Source organism: Gopherus flavomarginatus, chromosome 5, assembly GCF_025201925.1.
Source record: "Gopherus flavomarginatus isolate rGopFla2 chromosome 5, rGopFla2.mat.asm, whole genome shotgun sequence".
Lineage (NCBI taxonomy): Eukaryota > Metazoa > Chordata > Testudines > Testudinidae > Gopherus > Gopherus flavomarginatus.
The window spans coordinates 5,858,060-5,868,948 of NC_066621.1; the positions used below are offsets into that span (position 1 = coordinate 5,858,060).

General features: G+C 45.7%; 1 protein-coding gene across 2 annotated transcripts in view; it reads right to left on the bottom strand.

Annotated features, from left to right (window-relative positions):
• MTCH2 (mitochondrial carrier 2) overlaps nucleotides 1-10,889 on the bottom strand; it is a 60,135-nt gene that overhangs the window by 10,464 nt on the left and 38,782 nt on the right. The window lies entirely within an intron of this gene.

Below are 10,889 nucleotides of genomic sequence, written 5' to 3' on the forward strand. Positions count from 1 at the left end.
CAAAGAACCCAAACCCAACCTTCTCGGGCCCACTATAATGGGAAGTCTGAAACATCAATTAAACAAGGGATGGAGAGTTAGGATACAGAGATTTAGGCCCGTCGCCAAAGGCCTAGACTTTAAGAATGTAGGTGTATTCTTATCACTTAGCTAGTTATAGGGGTACAGAACGAGAATCAAAATCAAAGTCTACCTGTTTATAGACCTTCTCTCGCTGTGCTAGTCTGAGGCCCTCTTCTTAGCCTAAGGTCTTTGGCTAAGCAGCAAAGGCAGCCATAAACTGGGAAGCAATCGGTCATGTCCTCACCAGTCACCCTGAAATAAGGCAGCTTTGGACTATTCAAAAGGTGATCCGAGCTGTCACCTCCAGAGAAAGGGAAGAGCCTAGAAGATTTAAAGAAAACTTAGTTTGATAGCATCCTGTCTGGCAAGAACTCACCAATAGCTGGAGTGTGAAATCCTCATTTCTGTATTGCTCTGTCACTGTAGTCCCCACTTCCCTATTGTTTGTCTGTATAATCTCTGCCTGGTTCTGTGATTGTTTCTGTCTGGTGTGTAATTCATTTTGTTGGGTGTAAACCAATTAAGGTGGTGGGATATAATTGGTTAAATAATCATGTTACAATATGTTAACATTCAATATTTAAATTTCAGTAAAATAATTGGTTACTATATGGCTCAGCAGAACTCACGTTTTACTATATAGTCTGCAGTCAATCAGGAAGTAAAGGGAGGGAATGGGAACAGGGACACAGGCAAGGCTCTGTGGTGTCAGAGCTGGAAAGGGGGACACTGAGAAAAACAACTGAAATCATTTCTAGCTAAAAGTTCATCCCAATAAACATCGAATTGTTTGCACCTTCACGGACCTGCGGGTGCACATGGGCGTTACTGGACTGGCGGAAACCGACCCACCTCAAAGGAGGAGCCGAGAGGACAATGGGAACCCCAAGAACTGATCAATCAAGACGTACCGGAAGCCCCAGCAGGCTGACCATGTGAGCCCAGCATCCTTTGCTAGGGCGGACCGAGAGGAGACAGGAGGGGTGATAAGACCTTGGCTCACAGAGACACAGCAGATCTGCCCTGGGGCTGACAGATGGAGACAGCAGCTGGGCTGGGTAGACCCCTCACACTGGGTGCACTGAATGCTGGCCGAGTCCCTGTCTCTCTGCACTGACCTAAGGATGCTCACCTCCTGCAGCCAGGAGACTCATACTTGGTTTGCAAGACTGGTCTCTGTAGTTGCAGATCCTCACTGGGAGCATCACATCCTGAAGGGGCCCAGGACAAGTCTCCTGCAGGAGTCTGGCTTTGGCTGGATACGCTGCGGTGAGACAGGGATCGCTGGTGCTGAAGGCCCAGTTTCAGAGTTGCTGAGGCCACATACAAAGTGGCACTGTTGCCGGCACAGAGTGCCCGAGGGTGGCAACGGTTGGGTCCGTTGCCCGGTGTGCTTCGCAACCAGTTAAACACACCAGGGTGGAGAAGTAACCAAACTTTATTTGAGCTCAAATAAGAAGCCTGGAGCCACACAAGACTCAGATCAAGCGCGCCAAACAAACAGCTTACCTAACTATTTATACTGGAACCAAAACTGATACACATTATAACATGATCGGTCACTCACACAGTCCCCACCCAAGGCCAAGTCTGCCTAGTAACAGTTCAGTTTCCCGCCCAAAGGTTAAATCTACCCAGCAACTGAGGGAGTAGGAGTAGCCCTTCCCAACAAGGGCAACCTGAGGTCAAACATGGAGGAGTAAAACTCAAAATGGAGGAGCTGGTGCACTATGGCTCAGAACAGGAGGACTTCATCGGCTCTCATGGCCTTCCATTCTCCCGAATTACCTGGGTTATACCAAGTGCGTCCCCAACAATCCCTCCTTTGAGAATACTCAAAAAGCTCCTGCTTGAGTCTTCTCATAATATCATGACAGCACTTGGTTTAAATCTGGGTCTGGGGAATGCTGAAGGTGGCCAGCCATCAGCATAAGTGTGACAGAGGTTGTAGAACAAACCTTTCCCCATAATAATCTTACAACAGGTAAGTAACAGTAGAACAAGTAAACATAACACTACCCCTACTACCAAAAAGCAAATTAATTCTGGACCTATCCCACCAAGGTTAGGTAACCAACTAAAGAGCGTCGAAAAGGGAAGGCACCTGTTCCTGAGTTTTCCACTGGTTAAGGGCTTGTTTAGAGACATATGTACAACATTTATTACAACTGAGAACACAGACTTTACCTTGAGAGGCTAGGATATAGTTTAAGGTATATTTAATTTGCAGAGCCCTGAGCCAAAGCTGGTAGAGCTAAGAGCTGAGGCTTCTTTTAATGACTAAGGTTTTATTGGCACATTCAGTAAGGAACACCAAAAGCCTACAGTAGAGTTAGGTTATCTGTTTTGCCCTATAGAAAGGGAGGTGGATTATACTCAGTCTATTTTCCTTGCCAATGGGCTCTGAAATGGCTTGCAGATACCTGCACTGCCTGGGCTTGACATGGTGGGAATTGGGCTGTGACACAAAGAGAAGGTACAAGGAATGTTAGATAGTAGTTTCCATACCAATTGTGGGGTAGCCACTTATAAACAAATTTACCACAGATACAAAAGAAATTGTCAATTGTCACCATCCCATTACCTCCTTTCTAACTCATGAGAGGATGGTTAGCAGAGAAGTACATAAGCCCTTTTCTGTGTTCTAACCTAAGGTATTAAAGACAGTGGGGGATACATAGAACTAGCAGGTGTTCTCATTAGCAAATCAGATGTAATTGGCTGTTGCTTTTTGTTGAAGGTAGGTAAAACCAGAAAGACAGCGGGAGGTATTACCTGTAGCATAACAAGACTTATATTCCCTTAATAGCAAATCATCATTGGCAATGATTAGATCAGTTTCAAAGAATTACTCTTTAGGGCAGCTTTGCTGTATGATAGGGGATTTGAGAGCATATCCAGCAGTTGAGGAGATTAAATTTGCTGGCAAAAGCAATCTTTAGGACCTCATGACCTCATATGTATTAATCATTAAATCGGGAGGATTGGAACCTCAACCAGCATACAGTTGGGCCTTAATTAGGGAAACCATAACTAAGAGCATGAAAAGTTTTCTACCAAAAGAAAATGCTAACAAAGCGTACTGAGACTTATAATGTTTCCCTGAGGTGAGGAGTAAGGAACAAAACATTGTACATTCAAGGTCCAAAATCACAATAAACAGAGACTTATATAACCCAGCACACTTAAGATAAGTAACCTGTTTTTCTTTTAAACCTTAAAGTCTTTTAAACAGTAACTTCAGTCCAAAGTTCTTGTCATCTGGGTTTCCAATAGACTGGACAGTCCATTGACCTGATAATGGAGGTCTCCTTACTGCCTTAAGTTGGGAGTGGTGTATCCAGTTCTTATGTCCCTTGACCTTGGCTATTGTGTAGGATACCGGCAAGACTGCAGGTGGTCCCTTCCACCGTTCCTGTAGGGATTTGTCCTTCCAGGTGTGAACGAGGACCGAGTCACCTGGCTGCAAGGAGTGGACAGGGGAATCCAGCAGAAGAGACTGCAAGTCTTTAATGTACCTGTGAAAAGAAAAGAGAAAAGAGAACAGCAGACAACGAGCACATATACTGAGGCAACAAATTATTCCCAATATCTATTCCCTTGCCAGTACCAGAGTTCCATTCATAAGCCATGGTAGTCCCGACAAAATTTCAAAAGGCTTGAACCCTAACCTACCCTAACCTATCCTGGAGAAGAGCACAAAAACAGAGTAGGGAGAGTGGCAATACCTAGGGCCATCCTGTACTTTAGACTTTGACAGAGGAGTTCTCTTTTCTTTACTGGCTGATGTCTTGGAGAGTAGCATGCATTTCATCTGTTCAGCTGGTGGATTCCTGGCCTGTGTGTCACGAATGCTGGGGTATGTTGTTAGTTTCTTGGACTTTTCAGGACTCATTCCAGAACTTTGACCATAGTTACTTTTAAAGAATTGTTTCTTCCATAGCTTCACTTTCTTCTCCTTTTTAGTCTTTTGCCGTATTCTTAGTTGCATTTCTGGAATGAACTCACCTTTTGACAACCTCTCTTTCCAGCCTTGGGCAGCTGAAGTGAAGAACTCATTGTTGAGTGCTGAGTCACTTATCCTCATCAAACCGTCTGCCCCGACCTGCCTATCCACCTCGGGGAGCAGCAGTAGCAGCTGCTGTTGATAGTCTGTGGGTAGGACAGAGAACGCATGCTTGTTGATCAGCACCAGCAGATCTGTGTTCACTAAGATGGAGTCAGGTGTTTCCACATCAATTTTAGTGCATTTTGCCCTCTTTAGCTGCCTTGCATGGAGTCTGTCAGATCTCTGGAATGATTTCTTCCTCGAATCTGGTGGGGAGTTATTAACCTTAACAGAAGGAGAGGAGCTGAAGGTAGAATTCTGAGGACTGATTGGTTGTCCATTTGACTGCCTTTCTTCTCGAGCAGGCTTAGCAAGTGTGGAGCTACTGGCTGCCTTCACAGTCTTCAATAGGCGATGTGGGTTTGAGGACACAGGCATACTTGTTCTGCGTTGCTGCCTCCATCGCCACTGCTCTGGGCCCAGCTTGAGCATCTTCTTGCTGTGTTTCTGGGAAGTACATATAGTTGTACTCCAGGCTGTGAACATTGTGACGTGACAACATCAGAACCAATGGTTACCACTAGTTGCTTCTTCCTTTTGAGGGAAACCTACTATAAAAATGATTGTCCTAAATAGTTAGCAATGTGCTAAAAGCAAAGGTCATCTCTTCTGAGACAGGAACTATAAGGTTTAGAAAGACTGCTGACAGGGTTTGGAGAGCCTGAATTCTAAACTGCAAGAGGTTCTGTTGAGAAACTGCTGTGTGCCAGCTGTGTAACTTCTAGAGAAGCAGCAGCAGCAGAACCAGGTCCATGGTTACCAAGAGCTTTCACTGGCTGTTGAGAAACCACAGGTAATGGTGCTGCGGGGGGGTTGACTTGGATCACCCCAGCATATCCTGCTCTCCTTTGTCCGTTCTTCTGTGCTAGCAGAATGGAGTATTTCAGGCCTGCAGCCCTCCTTTAGCCGTTCACAACAGTGCTGCTGCCAACGATGTACCACTCACAGTTTGTCTTCAGAAGAGGTTAATTCTTTAAGTTTTTAAAAAAAAAATTTTCTCAGATCCTTGCTTCTTCCTGCTTCCTTTTTCAGGGCATCCCGCTTAGAGGAGGATTTCCAGGTCTTTATATGCTTTTGAGGCTTGTTGAATCTCTGTTTCTAACCTGAAGCATTGCTTGAGATCTGATCATGAATTTCAATGTGTCTTCACTGATATTTCCAGTTTCTTCTTTTCCCTCTGTATTCTAGCAGAAGGGTGGCTGGGCTAAGGGAAGGACAGGTCTGCAGAGTAACTTCGAGTTCTCCAGGAGCTTGGCTTAAAGGCAAGAAGTTAGGTCCACAGCAGCTTAACCCTCCTTTTGTCCTCCCTCTTAAAGAAAAAAAATTTTTTTGAATGGAGTACAGACCGAAATCATGAAGTCATCAGTATATATGGGTTTAGGACAAGAGAGTTCAGAGTCTTAACCCATTCGTTACCCTTCCATAGGTACAAGATGGGAGTATTCCAAGCTGACGGACATTTCCCTGATACTGTTTGAAGCATTATTATCCAGGAGTAAAATGCAGGGTGGCACTTTACACTGTACAGTATATTTACAGAGCACTTTCCATTTCCTTCTTAAACATCACATTCTTTGTCCTTCTTACAACATACAATATACCTTTATGCCTACTTCCAAAACTGTCTTTCTTATTTTCACACAAAGCAAACAACTTTCCTTTTCCATTCTCTATCACTACTCTCTGCTCTTCACTCAAGCCTTCTGCAACATGCTTAAAACCTTCAGCTCTTATTCACACAGTTCTGATTTTAGTAGCCTAGGACATACACAAGCAATTTGACTTGCTGCCTTGCTTTAGAAGTTACTACAAAATCCATCTGTGAATTTGTCCACCTGCACTTTTACTTGGGGTTCTGGAGGTGGAGTAGTCTTCTTCCCAATCCTCGACTTTCATCATAGAGATGGGCCTCCCGTTGGGACACTCATTTTTCCAGTGTCCCTCCTTTTGGCATAAGGCACACTGATCTCAGCCTAGACACCTTTCTCGTGGGCCAGGACGATTTCGCCCACGGTTTTCAATTCCCCGGCCTTGGCCACAGCCCTGCGGTAGGCTTCCTCTGCCCGCTTGCACTGCAGCAAACATCGTTTCCGCCTGCCTCTTTTTCTTTTCTTCCTTCCTGATGGCATAAGTATAATCCCAGTGGTCCTTGGGGTTCCAGTGGGGATTTGCTAAGGGGACCGCTCCTACGGGGTCTGGAACATTAGCTAGGTTCCCTTCATAACTCCGCTGTGCCTCCTCTCTTGCCTTGGGAATAACTTGATTCTGCTCAATCTCAGAGATTAAAGTTTTTAAGAGGACCTGACAATTGTGAGTCAGGTGTTTAAGATTTGCTAGGCCTTCTAAGCTTACAGAATCAGACTGTATTCGGGTAGACACTTGCATGGTGGTAGCTTGCTGCGCTTCAGTTTCTGGCCTAACAATGGCGGCTTCAGTAACAAGGGGAGATAGGCCCATATCTAAGATGGCTGACCCGTTCTGACTATCCAAGATGACCGCCCTATCCTGACTATGCAACCGCTCACAAGATGGCTGACTATGTGTTACCTCACAAGGTAGCGGAGCTGTGGCTGAACAAGATGGCTGCATGGTGGTGGCTGAAGGGGACACCGGTTCTGACATTACAGCTCTTAGGGGATTTTCAGTCACTACAGAAACACTGACTAGTGCTCCAGTTACAGCCAAATTACAAGTAGACAACAAATCAGACCTACTCCTTAACAACATAAACAACAATACATACATACACTCTTCCCATTTACCAGCATGCTGACAAAACAACAGCAATTGGAGGATAGTGTTGTAATTAAGGGATCCTCCGGGTGGCCACCTCTCCTGTTCCTTGAGTTGATACTGAGGCCAGTCAACTGTACAGAATCTTTTAAATTGTTCTTTCATGATCACAGTTGACTTAAAGATCTTCCACCACCTAAGAATGCATTCTAGTGGGGTACAACACTGTACCTTCCGCCCCACACCATGCCCTTGACCCATTGTATGCCTCTAATCCCGGGGAAGCCAATGGGAATTACAACGACTGGGCGTCCCCAGCCTCGGGCAACCACTCCAGATAGCCTAGGACACCAAAAGGTAAAAGAATCAGGAATAAACCAGACTGGTATTACCTTGTCCAAGAAAGGGGGACCGGTTCTATCTCGCTGTACACCCCGCAATCTGGAGGGACCGGTTATCTACTGACGTCTACCTTCCATAGGGGAACCGATCTACCCTAACTCCCTCTTACTTCTCCACTGTACGATCGCGTTGCACCGTTGTGTCCTCTGAGGTCGGCCTGACGTGTCTCTGCCGAGGCCCCCGGTAAACTCACCGGTGCCGGCTGCGTATCGGCAGCGACCGCCGTCCATCAGCCGTCGGAGGAGTCCGGGCAAGGCACAATTTTGCCTCGAGCCCCACGTTGGGTGCCAAAAACTGTCGCCGGCACAGAGTGCCAGAGGGTGGCAACGGTTGGGTCCGTTGCCCGGTGTGCTTCGCAACCAATTAAACACACCAGGGTGGAGAAGTAACCAAACTTTATTTGAGCTCAAATAAGACGCCTGGAGCCACACAAGACTCAGATCAAGAGCGCCAAACAAACAGCTTACCTAACTATTTATACTGGAACCAAAACTGATACACATTATAACATGATCTGTCACTCACACTGTCCCCACCCAAGGCTAAATCTGCCTGGTAACAGTTCAGTTTCCCGCCCAAAGGTTAAATCTACCCAGCAACTGAGGGAGTAGGAGTAGCCCTTCCCAACAAGGGCAACCTGAGGTCAAACATGGAGGAGTAAAACTCAAAATGGAGGAGCTGGTGCACTATGGCTCAGAACAAGAGAACTTCATCGGCTCTCATGGCCTTCCATTCTCCCGAATTACCTGGGTTATACCAAGTGCGTCCCCAACAGCACCACCTGGAATTCAAAATGGAGATTGGGAGCGCAAACAACACTGAAACAAGCATTTAACATTAAACTTGGACTAGAAACTTGCACATTCTTACAGAGCTGTGCCTGGGGTTGCCAGGTTTGGTTGGACATATTCCTGGAAGTTTCATCACATGACAAAACAGATTAATCTTTAATTCCTGCAGGGTTGGCAATCCTAGATGAACTGTGACAGGTTCGGTCACAGAAATCCCCTTGGGACTGCCACCTGATGTGCTGAGACTACCTCTGAGCCTGTTTTCCCTGCCAGCTTGTGTCTCCTGTCTTGTTGAGCCAGACATGCCACTCTGCTTCAACACAAACCCCCAGGTGTGAACCATGTGCCCCAAAGCTGCAGACTTAACTGAAAACAGCTTAAGAAGTGTTCCTGTCTCTAGCACCCAGACATCCAGTTCCCAATGGGATCCAAACCCCAAATGAATCCATTTTACTCTGTATAAAGCTTATACAGCGTAAACTCATAAATTGTTTGCCCTCTATAACACTGATAGAGAGATATGCACTGCTGTTTGCTCCCCCAGGAATTAATTACTTGCTCTGGGTTGCTTAATAAGTAAAAAGTGATTTTATTACAAATAAAACGTGGGATTTAAGTGGTTCCAAGCAATAACAGACAGAACGAAATAAGTTACCAAGCAAAATAAAACAAAACACACAGATCTAAGCCTAATGCAGTAGGAAACTAAATGCAGGTAAATCTCACCCTAAGAGATGTTCCAATAAGCTACTTTGACAGACTAGACACCTTCGTAGTCTCGGTCCAACAATCACTCACACCCCCATAGTTACAGTTGTTTTTTCCAGTTTCTTTCAGGCATCTCTTTGGGGTGGAGAAACTACCTCTTCAGCCAGCTGAAGACAAAATGGAGGGGCTTCCAGGGCCTTATATAGGCCTTGGCTACACTGGCGCTTTACAGAGCTGCAACTTTCTCGCTCAGGAGTGTGAAAAAACACACTCTTGAGTGCAGCAAGATACAGCTCTGCAAATCGCCAGTGTAAACAGTGCCAGTGCTCCTAGCGCAGCAAGCTAATCCCCACGGGGAGGTGGAGTACCTGCAGTGCTGGGAGAGCTTTCTCCCAGCGCTGGCTCCACGACCACTCTCACACTTCAAAGCGCTGCCGCGGCAGCACTCCCGTGGCAGCGCTTTGGAGTTTCAAGTGTAGCCAAGCTCATAGTTTTTGTCTTGTGCCACCTCAGAGCCACAGAATGGGGTCTCTAGCCACCTGGGCAAGTCACCTGTCTATGAATGATTCCACTTTTTGGAGGCCCACGCCATTGTTTGCATGTTAGTTTGAATATTCCCAGGAAAGGTCAGATGGGGATTGGCGTCTCTCAAAGTCCATTGTTAGTTAAGTGCTCCCAATTACTTGAATAACCCCTTCACACTATGTTTACCAAATCTGCTTCACTTGCTTCCTACAGCAATGATCATGTTGCCCAATATACTGGCCATGCTCCTACTTATACAGCCCAAAATGCTGTTAGCCTTCTTGGCAACAAGGGCACACTGTTGACTCATATCCAGCTTTTCATCCACTGCAACCCCTAGATCCTTTTCTGCAGAACTGCTGCCTAGCCACTCGGTTCCTAGTCTTTAGCAACGCATGGGATTCTTCCATCCTAAGTGCAGGACTCTGCACGTGTCCTTTTTGAACCTCATCAGGTTTCTTTTGGTCCAATCCTCTAATTTGTCTAGGTCCCTCTGTATCCTATCCCTATCCTGCAGTGTATCTATCACTCCTTCCTTTTTAGTGTCATCTGCAAACTTGCTGAGAGTACAATCCACGCCATCCTCCAGATCATTAATGAAGATATTGAACAAAACCATCCAAAGGATCAACCCTTGGGGGCACTCCTCTTGATAACGGCTGCTAACTAGACATGGAGCCTATGATCACCACCCATGGAGCGTGATAATCTAATCAGATTTCTATCCACCTTATAGTCCATTCATCCAGCCTATACTTCTTTAACTTGAAGGCAAGAATACTGTGGGAGACTGTCCACTGCTTTCTCCTCACCCACAGAGCTGGTTATCTCGTCATAGAAGGTAATTAGGTTAGTCAAAGTGCTTCAAAATTGATTCCTTAAGGACCTGCTCCATGATTTTTTCCAGGTACTGAGGTAAGGCTGATGGCCTGTAATTCCCTGAATCCTCCTTCTTCCCTTTTTTAAAGATGGGCACTACATTAGCCTCTTTCCAGTCGTCCGAGACCTCCCCCAATCGCCATGAGTTTTCAAAGATAATGGCCAGTGGCTCTGCAATCACATCTCCCAACTCATTTAGCAACCTCATCTGCAGTGCATCCACCCTCATGGACTTGTGCTTGTGACGTTATTGATATAATTTGGGACCATTTAGAACATGGTTGCAACCAAAGTCCTGTAGTGGCACCAAATCTTATGTAAAGGGGGTCACATAAGGTGTCTAAGACCAGGTTATGGGTTGCTGGTTATGATTATGCTGTCTGTATGAATGTATCATTTTTTAGTTGAAGGTACAAATATTGGCTCTATACTGTCTGAACTTCAAATTTTATGCAATGCTTCTGGGTGATATCCCAGACAAGTTGATGTTAAATCTGCCTAGCCTGCTTGATGGCTCATTAAGGACCATCAGCTACACAACTGACCCATTGAGAGAAGGCAGATACGCCTTGTAACTCAGCAAAGTATGCAGTAAGTTGCTCAGGTGACTCCAGACTCCATTTTGCTGTAATTTTCCACAGTAAGAACAAAGACGTGTTCTTACACCTGGAAAAAACTGA